This window comes from Myzus persicae, unplaced genomic scaffold (genome assembly GCF_001856785.1).
Source record: "Myzus persicae strain clone G006 unplaced genomic scaffold, MPER_G0061.0, whole genome shotgun sequence".
Lineage (NCBI taxonomy): Eukaryota > Metazoa > Arthropoda > Insecta > Hemiptera > Aphididae > Myzus > Myzus persicae.
This window is the reverse complement of record NW_019104035.1, coordinates 14,489-28,998: the sequence shown is the minus strand read 5'-3', so window position 1 is coordinate 28,998 and position 14,510 is coordinate 14,489. Positions and strand designations below refer to the sequence as shown.

At 32.9% G+C, this 14,510-nt stretch overlaps 1 long non-coding RNA gene across 1 annotated transcript; it reads right to left on the bottom strand.

The window, feature by feature from the left end:
* Nucleotides 1–8,324: 8,324 nt before the first annotated feature.
* LOC111037862 lies at nucleotides 8,325–9,824 on the bottom strand. The gene is made up of 4 exons (XR_002604917.1): nucleotides 9,543–9,824; nucleotides 9,204–9,378; nucleotides 8,670–8,922; nucleotides 8,325–8,537 (listed from the first exon to the last, which is right to left on the bottom strand). It is a non-coding gene; the product is annotated as an uncharacterized LOC111037862 (long non-coding RNA).
* Nucleotides 9,825–14,510: the final 4,686 nt, after the last annotated feature.

The following is a 14,510-nucleotide window of genomic DNA, read 5'->3' as shown; positions in this document are numbered from 1 at the left end:
CTACCCCCTTTAAATAGGTATCGGACAGTAGATCAGTGGAAAAGTATAATAACTAAAGTAGTCACTGAAATAAAAAATATGATTTTCAAATTGTATATAGAATTACGGAAAATTGTAAAACCCGAAACCGATGCCTTTAAATGTACTCCCCCTGTTCTCGCGGGTAGAGAATTATAAATTATAATGTAATTATTAAAACAGTGGTGGGCGCGGGGTAAATGCGGGTAATTACAATAGTTTTGTTTTTAGCGGCAAAACGTAATATTATATACGAGCGGTTCAGAATACGAGTCTGTACATGGTAAATAATGAGAATGTGACGTGCCCTCAACTTACCGGTGACGAGGAGGAACCGGCACTTAACTCGATTATTGTTATCCGTCAAAAACGTTATAAATGTGTGCGATAGGCAGGTCCCCTCCCCTCCCCCATGACTTGTATTATATGCACAGGTAAACGCGAGCGCCGCCACGTCATTATTCGATGGAGCGTACGGTTTTTTGTTTTTTTTTTTTTAAATTTCCCCTGGGTTTGTTTTGCCGGAGAAACGAGGAAAAAACAATATTATATATTATTTTCCCGATGAATTTATAACTATAAATATTATAATATTGTCGCAGTCTCGCCGACGGGCCCGTGCAATATTCTATAGTGATACAGTTTTTTCGTTTACACACACTCCGATATTATATAGACGACAACGTACAATACATACCAACCTTTGCGACGCCTTAATGGTGGGCGTTTCGCACACGATTTAATGTTTAGAACTGTGGGTTGTTCGCTGCAAAAAAAAAAAAAGCTACTAAGAATAAAATCGCTTCTTATTCGTGCGACGATTTGTCTCGCCCGATTTCCCTGTAGGTTTCTCTCCGGCTAGACTACGCGATTGTTGTGTAAACAATAGTAATTATTGTACATATATTATTGTGATAACATATAGGTAGCGTATTTTATTATAATCGATCAAATGAGTTTTTAACGACAGCAAAATATCGTTAGCATTTTTTACCAGAAATGAAAATATATAATAATATATATCTATGAAAATAATAATCTCGAATGGAATTCAATTAATTCAATTGGTCAATACTCGATCATAAACCTGACTGTTTATTTCAATTATTAAAAAAAATGCTAATACCTGAATTATATATAATATTACGAACATAATTGTAATATCAGTCTTTCGACTTCAACACATGTATAAACGAATAACGTCCCAAGGTCTGAGCGTTTTACAATAAGAAACGTGTCTTGATATTATTTATAACAATAAAATTAATGTCAATCAGTTTTATATTTTCTTGAAGAATAAAAAAATAAATAAATATATGTGTATTCTGCATCGAACCGTTATGGATAAAAAATAAAAATATTTAAGCCGAAAACCGAACCTAATAAACGCCCATTTTTCAATTTTGTATTAATATTTTTTAGATTTTACCAAGCTATAGGGTTTTTAAAAAAATAAAACCAGTGGGTTTCGGGAGCGTTTGACCAGCATGGCTTTATCGGTCTTGGATTGTCTGTGCCAACCCTAATGTAAATACGGATATGAAAAAGAAAAATATCAGATCTATTGTGAAATTGTATTGCAACTTCATTGTATATAGGTCACGTATCGTATAGAAAATATCATCCGCGTGATCGCAGTATCCATATTGTACAGAACACACTTTAATACACAGTATATAATATTATTGGCTACAAAATGTCAAAATGTATTTGCATTAATAAAATAACATATTTCCAATACATTATCAGGAAGGTTGGGAAATTAAATACATTGCATTGGAATTAAACTCTGTCGGTGAATCGTTTTCGTAATATATTTTTAAATTAAATAAGCTATTTAGGCTGTTGGCGTCTAATGCGTGGCTATAATGGTATATTTTACGTACACTGTTGTTGGTTTATTATAATTAAAGTCGTACACTTGAAAACTAATATTTTTTTAGGTGCAGCCGTCAGGCCATCAGCCGAGCGCATTGTGCCAAAAAGGAGATTTTTCGGTTTTTTAAATTTTCTCAGAACGGAATTCGTATTTTGAAAGACATTTATAACGAAACGTCAACTGTATGTAATAATATTGTATAGTATATGTGAGAAACGATATCAAAACTCGGAGATATTCTCGCAGTTATGCGTGGCCTTCGTGTCTTGCAAACCTTAAAAGAAAATATAAACCGAGGAAAAGTATACCGCATATAGATACTATACTACACTCACCATATCTATGTATGTGATATTGCAAAGATACAACGCTTTTCTTTAATATAAACGCCTTTTAATATAAATATAACCATTTATTATAATATATATAATGCGATATGATAGAATATCAAGATATATTATTAGGAGGCAGGAGCTATAAGTATATGATATTATGGGTGCACTATATTATTGCAACTTACAGTTTGACGAAAATAATAACGCCCAGGGTTTTCGTTCTTCTCTGGCCCACGTGCGATTAATCAAAATGTCCACCGTCAGTCTGTCGAATGATAACACACACCCGTCGTAACTGTTGAATGATCTTTCAGAGATGGAATTTTGATCATTTAGGTTTTAACCTAAACACGTACGTTTTTGATAAATAACTTAAAAACGTTTGGCAAAAAAAAAAAAATAATGATTACCTACATATTAATCATAATATAACGTGTCCATTCCAATTGTTTTAATATCAATGTTCGCTGTTTATTCATAATAATATTATTATTTTATGGTCTGTACTAGTACGTATACAATAATATTGAAAACCTACGACTATCTTAGAAAAATACAAACCTAAGTTTTTCGGAAATTTTCTGTTTAGAAATGTCAGTATTGAAATCGACCGGTAAAATCATTACCCGCAAAGGTACTTAGCCGTCATTAAAGCTAATGGTGAATATATATGGTTGGTGGTTATCAATTACCAGGATCCGTCCTGTGCGCAAACACCGCAAACTATTAATTCAATCGAAGGGAAATAAGATCGCCATAATCGAAATTCGATCCTAATTATTGTTTCTACCGTGGAATTTTAGAGGGTGCGACATCGTAATCCGAAATCACGTTAAAGTCAGAGATGCCTGTTGATATAATAATATAATATATCACATAGGTACCGGGTAATTCATAAAGCACAATCACCCACCTTGTATTCTTTAATAATGCATTTTTGCACTTGTTTTTTTTTTGTAATGATAACCGAACTTGTTAACTGTAACTGATTGTTAAATAAATAATTTTTTTGAAAATTGTAATGCATCTCAAATCTAAATTTTTAAACCAGATATTTCTGAGTATTTTAGTAAATTAATAATAATATTTTCAAATCATTATAGCCTCACAAGTGCTAAGCCAGATTCAGCATAATCGCTATCATAATGTGCTATTACTACTATTGTCAATATTTGAACTTTGAAGCATAATAACTCAGAAACAACTTCTTCGGATATCAATTTAGAATCATCAATATTTTATAGTTTTAGAAAAATGATTAACTAAATAATTTACAGTAAAAAGAAGAATACTCTCTGAAAAAAGGAATTTGCACCATCACGTGACACTCTTTAAGCTGTAGAAAATTACAGGATTTGAAAATATTTTCGTTGATTATAAATTTATGCTTATAACCACCAAAATTAAGTTTTTAACCAATTAATTATTAATGTAAAAAGAGGGGAGTGAGCATGTTTGGCAAATCACCCTGTATAATGTATATATACGTACGCCCACGTCTGAACATTATATGTTGAAGTTTTATACAGTTTTATTATTTTTCGTAATATCGTGTGACTAGAAAAGTATATTTGCGGAACCTTGAAAATTCGATCGGAAATCTGTTTTATTATTTTCAAAGCGTGACTCAATTTTCTAAAAAAAAATAATAATAATATATAAATCTATCGATTGAGGTCGAAAGAAAATTATTGGATTTTTTCCTAATGTGAAACGACATTACGTACATACGTATGTTTACTTGTGACATAATATAATATCAGCATTCAACGAATCATAACTCATTTGTAAGCGGCACGCGGAAAGAGTAGCTAATAATCGCTTACTATACTTTTCGAGTGTACAAAAGTGTTATGCTTGATATTACAACCGTGATTCTAGCTACATGTCGGTGATTTGTCGGTTTTTGTATCACAAAATAAACCAAATTATGACTCTTTTACCGTACAACTCTAATTGTTTTGAAAATCATTAATGTTTTTCAAAATAATTGATTACATGCAGTAGGTATATTATCGTTTTCATTTTTTAAGCTTGTTTTTTTTTGATCATCACATTACAACATAATATTTTTTGGAGCATTTCAATGTATACAAATCGAATTACAGACAAGTAGGTACCTAGTCAACTAGTTATATAAGTACCTATATTTTAAAGTTTAGATATGAGCGGAGTGTAACGGCACAGGAGTACCACTTCAAAATGCGGGTCCACATATCCACTCAAATATTAATGTCTTCAAATATTATGAAAAAAAAAAACACTTAAATGTTGATAGTATACCAGCAAATAATAAAGAGTATTTTAAGTTTTTATTAAAATTTATTTAATGAAATAAGCAGGTACGTAACAATAATATATATTATTATCGATCAATGTCCGCTTTTGGTTATATTTAAAATATAAAATAATATACGAATAAACGAATACTGATTTAAAGGGATTGAAAATATAAATTTTTAAGGGGTTCATTATAGGCAATTCTTTTGTTACTTTTGTCACTGCTCGTATTTGTGTGTAATAAATGATCATTAGTGTGTGTATAGTTCCCACCAATCACCCACATCTCACATATTATACACCCACATGCACATGTCATTAAGTCGTTAGATCAAAATATGCAAAACCAATTTATAGACGTGAAATAGCTGTACGACCAAAAAAATTAATGTATTTCCAGTCTTTTGATTTATTTGAAAATGTAAAAATAATTGAATTGGTAAACAAGTTTACTTTTCATCGGTCTGAGAACTTTTTCAATTTTAGCAAATTCTTGACGGAAATACATATTTTACATTTTATAAACTTGTCAATTTTTAATAGTGAATATATTAAAAAATATAAAATGCATGTTAAAACACTTAAAACCAATGCAAATTAGACTTGTTTACCAATTCAAACATCGTTACTTTTTTTTAATCGAACCGTTAGAAGTACTTTAATTTTTGACAGCCGCTAAGGTTGTTTTGACGAAAAATGAATAGCATTTGAAATGTGCTTAATGTGATTTTTTCGAATTGGGCATACCTAGTGATTTGAGTACGGACATGCCACCTCGGCACCTCCAGTACGGGGAAATACAAAATACTTTCTTAATATTCAGTGCACACCATACGTGTTCATCACTCGTTCTTGCAGCTGGTTACTTATCGCGTCACAAATCATAATAATATTGTACGTCATGCGCGATTCAAAAGTAACTAAAGCCGCTATATAAACAAGTAACCTCATTACCAAACTTTATTAAACGCGCGATGCACGCACCGCAGAAAACGACTAACGAAGAACGCAGTGAAATAAATTATAAAACACAGACAACGTTATATAATAACAATAATAATAATAATATAATACGAATCAAACAAGACCCAGTATGCTCAATATACAAATATAGATTTATAATAGGTCCTCGTCGAAATCTACAGCAGTTTCGTCGTACGCGACGACGAGAGAAAAACAAAATACCGGAAAGAGGGTAAAATTCGTCATTAACAAAACAAGAAATTATAGACGTTTGTGAATCGTTTGACATAGAACTCGTGGAACGAGACAAAACTCTGTATAAACGGCGACAAAACGAGGAGACCTCGAATACGTCTTGTTGCGATTAAAAACGCGACGTAATATCATTATTATGAGAGCTGTTAGAAAACATCTCTTTGGGTGACTGCTTCGCGAAGAAATTCATAGCTTGTGAAATTCGTCTGAGGTTCGATTTAAAACTGTAAATCCGACAGTCGATATATTTTTATATCTCTAAACTTTTGGAAAAATGTTCCGGTCAGGACAAAACGACAAACCTATACAATAAAGGGAATAAATGAAAATGTTATCGTATTGGATGATTTTCAAAAGACCGATTTTATGCTTTTCAAAATAGCGTTCGCTGCCGTTAAAAGAACCACCAAGTATTATAAGTGTAGTGTATCTATTTTACGATTATTATTATTTATATTAACTAAGGTAAACTGAAAAATGTTCAAGCGAATTATTCATGACAATATTATGACACAGCAGGGAGCAGGTGTACGTAATAAATACTACTATGCAGACACGCATACAGGGGAATGTTTGAAGGTTCAACCCACTCTCCAATGTATTAAGAAATTATTTTTTCGACATGGCCAAGTTAGATTAATTTGAATTTATTTTACTTATGGCGATTAGTTCACTGTATTAGCTTTAGAATTATTTGAGATGCTAAGTTGCACACCCATCACATGCGCCTGTGACTCGCGGCCATGGCTAGACATTCTATAATATTATAATATTTTGTCTGTGATACGTCAAAGAACTGAAAATTTTAATAGATTATGTGTGCATAAAGAAGACAATTTAAATATTGTTATGAACAAAAGTCGTTAGACGTAGCATGTCTCGGACTCGCGCAGGAAATTACATAATATTTTGCTGATAACTTTTTTCTGACACTCGCCCGTGTTCTTTTGACATACGATTGCGGCTGTAAATTGAAGGATTCGGACTCATGGTCGGTCTCATAATCAAAACGAGATTTCGGGTTGAAAGGAAAATCGCATTTATATGTGGAGCATGATATTTGTCGGGTAGGCCGCTGCAGCCGAAGTATAAATAAGAGCTCGCCGTTGAATAAAACGGCCTCCACCCGTCGCCGTCCGGGTATGTGCGATGGAAACACGATGGAAATAATAAAATTAGTAACGCGAGACGGAACGGACGAATAATAGGGTGCGAAAATGGCGAACGGAGCGACAAATCGGATTCTATTGATGGAGTGAATATATACTGAAGTCTTGCAAAATGGTCGTTATAGAGAGTGAGAACAGATACTTTATTCTTTGACGGGGCGTAACACGAATCCGTTCGCACAAAAATAGTCATTACCGGGTCCAACTGTTGAACAGGACGACAAAATAATAATAATTATACTTGACGTCATAATAATATGCTCGCTGCTAATATGAAATAAGACCCGTCATCGCACTCGAGAGGAAATGGCGGCGAGTGTATAATATGGTGCTGAGTGTTCCAGTAACCCACCGTCATTTATACATTTTTTTTTTTGTTCGCAGTTTTTGAAATGTGACTATGGAAAGATTGTGTGGTTTCTGATCCCGAAATAAACGTGTGATATTTGAAAACTCTAAAAACAATATGCGACTATCGATTATTTTTTTTTTAACTACTGAAATCCAAAAAATTTAAAATTTAAAATTTAGTTTTTTTTTTGCTGCCAGAAATCCCAAGTTTATGGGGATAATTTATGTAAATATTTTTAAAGTTGAATTAACAATAAAGGACCATTAGGTATTCAAACCCGTTAGATGATACGTTTAAAATGTATGTACAGAAAATAGACAGAGGTCGGTTATGAATTATATACGAGTGATACAATCTAAATGTATAGTTTCTGCGGTGGAAACAGTAGTGCAACTAGGTGGTGTTGTAACTTTAACCCCCTTCCTTCCCTTCAAATATGAATCCTAGTTGTGCCACTGAAAAACGGTAAACATGAACACAAAAAAAGGTAAAACGTACAATATATATAAAACGGTAAGGGGTTTTTTTTTAATGCAAGATACTTGCTATGTCGGTTGATGTTAGTGTCTTTTTTAACAATTTTTGCAAAAAAAAAAAACACAGTTTTTACTTTTTATATTATTATTATTCTGATAAATATATAAAGAACATTGTATCAATGTCTCTACTGTTTATATAACCAATCAAATATTAAATTAGTGGTGCATCTATAGCCGAATATCCTTCCCTATAGACCTTGGAAAGAATTTTCGTTGCACTACTCTGCTCATCTAAATTTTAAATGCTCATAAATAATTCATTTTTTGTTAGTTTGTTCGACGGTTGTGTCAAAAAAATGATCACAAACCCACAAACTGATGTAAAATTATTTGTAAAAAAACTGTTTTAAATACCCTCAATAAGCAAATTTGATTTTTAGAACGCAGCGTTGAATAATGTGGGACGTGTAATAGCTATAACACGTTATGACAGCATCAAAGTATTGTAATTTAATTTATAAAAAAAATGGACATATACGTGAACACGCCGTGTGTGAGTATAATATTATAATACGTAAGAAAAACAGACCTAATAATAATAACAACGTAATATAAAACCTTTCGTCGACGTCAGCCTGAGTGACCGCAACCGATTGTAAGTTTCTGTGGATCGATCGTATTAGCGACTGACGGGCTAATTATTTAAGTCGCCAACGAGATTTGACAGGAAACGTAGCACGCCACCACTTCCGGCACGTCATTGTGCCATAATGATACATTGTAATATTGCATACGTCGCGTTGCCTGCTGGTCACCGAAGGAAACGATATATTATTATATTGTATAATATTATTATGATTAATTGATACAGCGACATACTATATAGTTTATAGACCTACATCGTGTCACATTATATTATGCATACAGGCAGGTACTTACGCGTTATCGATCATATCATTAATATTGTCTCAGACTTCGAGATTATCGCCCCATTGTCTCTGCCGCTCGACGATCGCATCATAATATGACCCAATAGAGTACAACGGTATAAGTTATACGCACTCACACACCCCCACACGTGTGGAGAATACGTCTTTTTTTGCATTTCATCCACGCTGCACGTGTTCAGTCGTTCGTCATTCGTCCCACTTCCCGCCGCCGTTCGACATCGTCAATTATTACACCCGACGTGCTGAAATAGTGCAAAAATAAAAAATCGATAGAGGCGAACTCGTCTTAACGAATTCATTCGAATAGCGGTGTAGGTGACTGTGTTTTGTGTATTATAGGGGTTCAGTTTATGTTAATTATGGTAATCCGAAAAGGGATCACAAATCAGATTGACATTTTTAAGGACAAAAAGTCCGTACACATAATTATTTAAAAATATAAAAATATTTTATTATGCGACAGGCTTATGATAATAAGTATTACAATAACAACTTATCGGAATAAATGGCAAAATAGACTCACTTACTAACTATAGGTATCTACAATTCCTTTCGAAATTCCCTCTCGATTGTCGCTTCATCCTCTTCCTTTCCGTATCACAAGCCTCTTGCTAGAACCACTGAAAATCGACCACTTCGTCGTTACATTTCGTAAGATAATTTGAACTCCCATTTTTTTCAATCATAAAAAATAATACCTAATAATTAATATTGTATCTATAATTATTAATTGATCATTTACTTATCCACGACTTATCTTATATCACTTGTTTGCTAATATTAAAACGCTGTATTGCGTTTTATTATCATTCAAATATAATATATTCGTCTAACATTAATTAATCAACCATTTTATAATTACTTATTTAAATGCCGTGTACTCGTGAAAATAAATGTGACATGCGTTCGATCGGTTAAATCCTCAGCGTAGGTAATGTAAAATATTGTTGTGTGGTTAATGCTCTATTCGAATAAATATGCAGTGAGAGCGCAGATAAACTTGAATTATTATGTAACTTATTTAAAGTGACGTATAATACAATTTTCGGACGGTACTCCTTGCGATCGTTTCCAGTCAATGCTTGTTGACAAATTATGATCGACAGTGTGACGCTGAACAGTGAAAAAGTTTTTTTCACTTGATATTTCTGAAATAACTTCTAAAACTACGTCAATATCGAATACCTATAAGGACAGAGATGAGAATATTTTTAAATTTATTAGGATTCACTTTAAACGACGGACTAAGAATACAGTTAATATAAGGTATTATATAATAGAGATTAAGACTAGATCTTAACCTAGTTTGGAAGTAGGTATTAAAAGTAATGAAAAAGCTATAAAGGGTTGACTTAAAAAAAATCCCATAATCGGTTATTAACGAACAAATTTAAATGCTTGTACAATTAATTAGTATTATGTAAGTAATACAATTTTTTGATAACCCGAAAAATGTAAGCAGAAAATTAAAAATAATATCGTCTTAATGGTGATACTTTAAATGTTTTCCACGCACTTCGGGAGCATAGCTGACAGTACCGCTCTGATTTTTCTCCAAATAGAAACTGAAAGGACATCAAGTGTATCAGAACTAATCTTCAAAAACTATATAACTTAAGGAAGCCCCGGCGTATAAAAGAACAATCGCACTGCGGCAGACTGAGCAATTTAGGGGACAACTCTAGGTCGCCACGCTACGAAATTAGGTGCTCTGGAAAATGTTACCGTAAAAAAGTCATGGACGCCCTAGGTGTGTGCTTGGAAAGTATAGTCTCATCCAATTAAACTTATAACGTCATGCTTGTCCCAACTGAATCTGAATTACCTGCTGAGTGTATACTAACCGTTCTGGAAACGTTAAATTCAGCCCCGACCCACTAAGTTTCAATCCAAAAACATCATTCCTCCCCGCCGATACCCTGCACTATTATAATTCATACTAAAAATACAGTTTTGATTTTTTTTTTTTTAATAAAATATAATATGATCGAAAAAAATATTGTTCGCTTTTATCGACAACGATATTGTTGTTCGTGGGTAGCCAAAATATACTATTGAACCGAGCTATGTGCTAGTAACGATAGGTAAAAAATTTTTATTTGGCGATAGTAATACGTATGATATAGGTAAGCACTTTGCGTCATCATCTCGATTTCACTGATCAATTGCGAGCTTCGGATTTCGCGAACATGGTTTTTTTTCTTTTCATTGGAGACCATTATAGCCAAAAATATTATACGATTCCGTACAATATGTTCTCCTATTGTATGCTATACACGTCATCGCCCAATCCCCTTGACGCCACAGCATCTAGCTGCATGAGGATCGTCGTTATTATTATCTCAGCTGGTACCGATGAACCGACGTCGAAACTCTATTCGTTTTCGGGGGTATTTTATTCTGTTTTATGACATAGAAATTAGAAACTATTACCGTAAACGTGGCGTATTGCTTTTGACGAGGATTCTTTCTTGGCTTTTAATGAAAAATGTTTCGACGAGCGCAGCTGCAGACTGGATAATCTACCGTCGCTGAGTAAATAACGATTATTTATTACGAAATATAGTTTCATATTATTCAACACGCGTATAATATAAAACCGTTTACTTACAATATGCACACATCATATACAGCGTGTCTAAGGGTGTTTTCCGCACAAACTCCTCTGAAACGATTTCACGTCGAGTGAGTGAAATCGAAAACCTATTTTGCGTTGTCGAACGCGATACGATTTTTAATGGCACTATTACGACACATATTCTATCTCATTTGGTTTTAAACATACCGTTTACTAAACACACCACGATAAGTTTATCGTCCCCCGAAACCCACAATTTGGTATGTGACACGGCGGTGGCCGAGACATTTATAGCCACCGAAAAGACACTCGGGGGAATCTATTTTTCATTAAAATAACGACTAGCATAGATGACTTATAAATAATAGAGTAACTTTAAAGATACCGTATATAGTACGACCAACCCTTCGTTTAACCACGCATTCGGTAAACGTTGTTAAGGTTTTCGAATCCAATCGTCGACATCCTGAGATCATTCTCGAATGTCGTGGGGAAAACCCGAAAACACCCTTCTTAGAAACGACCCTTCGATATTAAACGCCTATTTTTTCTGTGCCGTCCGTGTTGAATATTTCATCACATCTAAACGAGTTTGTTTGGAAATGTATATAATTATTAATAACGCGTAGGTAGGTACTCGTAGTTTATTTTATTATTATTAGTATCATTATATTATTATTGTCATAATATTGTAGTCTCCGACGTTTCGACCGACAACATCGCCTACCACTTATAAAATACCTATATACACATAATTATTTAATGTGTTACCTGTAATAATTATATGAGTACTGTGACTGGCTAACGAATATAATGATATGGGTCTGGGTCGAGCTTCTACTGGTTGGTTTGTACGTACGTAATTTTAATCGATTACTACCTGCAGTGTAATGTACACAAAATGCGTGTGTGTCTTATTTTACATGGTAGGTAGTAGATACCTACCACCCGCAGAGTAGGCACCTACATATTACATTAATATATTATATCGGACCAAACACGCTACAGATAGACGTCTATAATATTTAGACGGAATTGAATGTACTTTTATACTAGTACGAAAACGACTTTGAATAAACGGCCCTCCTTTTTAAATATTAAGTAAGTTTGCACTCTCAAAGTCCGGATACTACGCTCGCGTGTTTCGTCTTTGTCTATAATATAGCCGATACTATGCAATTCCATAAATCAAACCTACTTTCTATTGTATAGGCACTCTTATGCGAACGGAATCATATTTTTCGACGTCTCAATAATATATTATTCGCTCGAATTCACCTACATATAAGACATATATATTGAAATATTTAAGTTGAATACCTAAGTACACGTGTATATAGCGGTAACTAATTCTGAAAAAACAGTCGATCACAAAGCGATCCCGACTTTATTGCTTATGACGGAAAGTAATTACTTAAATGTATGTAGTTTTTTTCTCGAAGAACTTCATAAAACCTGAACATGATTAAAATAGTTCGTACTTCATCGAAATAGTTCCATCCCTTTCTACGCTTCAACGCCGCTAATTAGATTTTATAAAAATTATTTTTGCGGAATATCTTTTCTAAAATATTAAATCCTACGAAAAGGTTTCAACACGTATTCCTCCCACCGGATAAGTATAGTTTTAGGCCACCAACGACAGTCCTACATTTTGAATTGGAATAAAATCTGAAAACATATTATTCATATTATACTATATCATAATTCATAGTTCATAACTACTCGTATATTAATAAATGGGACACATTATATAGTATTTAATATACAGGTTGATAAGTGAATTGACAAACATGAACCTTATTTTATTCTTTAATAATGCATGTATCCAAATCCTGATCATTGGCATTCTTAAGTAAACTTAAGTTGTAAGGGGCATATTTTCAAATATTTATTTTCTTTACCATTTGAGGAGTATCCCCTTACGATATAAACTTAAATTCTTAGTAGTATAAAACATTTTATAATTTATAACATAAAAATTAGTGAAGTTTCTAGTTCGAAATTCAATTTAATTTAATTATTCAGTCTAGTACCTACTTATTAAACTTGGATCATTAAAAAAAATATTAAATGCTTACATTATATCATTAGTAGTTACCTACTATAATCTTCAAATAATAAAGCACTTTAAACGTAATACCATAGTGGATAATTTTATCCATAATACATAATGCTAAAGTTTATTCAGAAACTACTTGTTCATATTTAAGTTTATAAAGATCAGAGTTTAAAAAAAATATTCTCAACAATTTACTATTTAGAGTAAAAAAGGGTGATTTGCATTTGAAAAAGAGAAGTTCGTATGGTATGAAGACACTCTTTAAATTGCATACAAATCTAATTATTTAAAAATATGGTGCTTATGATATTTGAAGGGATGAAACAGGGGAGGGGGAGGGTGTGCACGCTGTATGAATCAAGCTGTTAACTATAATATAAGGTAGTGGTGCAGTAAAGAAATCTAATATAATAACGCGTTGGCCAACAATTTAATTTCGGATTGAAGATAATTTTTTTATATTTTGGCAGTTTATTACTTGTATTTGGCCCGGTCACGGAGTATGAGAAATAAGCTGTTGAAATTAATTGTGAAAATGTTGGCACAATAGTGTTTGTAGCGGGGCACTTATTTAGAACTGTGCAGTAAATTTTACCAATTTTAACAAGGTTATTTTTCATTGTGATAATTATAATTGTCACTTCACGGGACATAATTTTTACCGGAATCACTCGAATTTATAAAAATAATTGAACAAGCACACAAGTTTGGTGAAACCATTAGTAGTGTATTCCGCGTTACTAAAGTTTGCCAAGCTTCGTATATATTGTCTTTTACTCGGTCCATCGCGGACCGTGTCGTCTAAACGACTGTTCTGACTTTCTAAGGACTAATTTTTTATATAATACTTAATATTATGATAACGTATGACTTATTATGGTGATGTTACGGTTCTGCAAAATACATATTTTTAATATTATGCAAACCGTCTCTATTCCAGCTGTGGTACCGTTACAGGGCAACATTTTAAATCGTTTACAAGACAATATTATTTTTTAATAATTATTTTGCTAGTTTTAGAGGAACGTAGTTCGAGCTTTATACAATCTTATCAATTGACATTTGCGTAAGATAATTTTTGTGTTCCAAAATATGTATCCCAAAATGCAGTGTGGCCTTATGAAGGTTCCGCGTGTTTTGTTTAGACTATTAAGTATAATACTATATTAGTAAGTAAAATTGTGGTATTT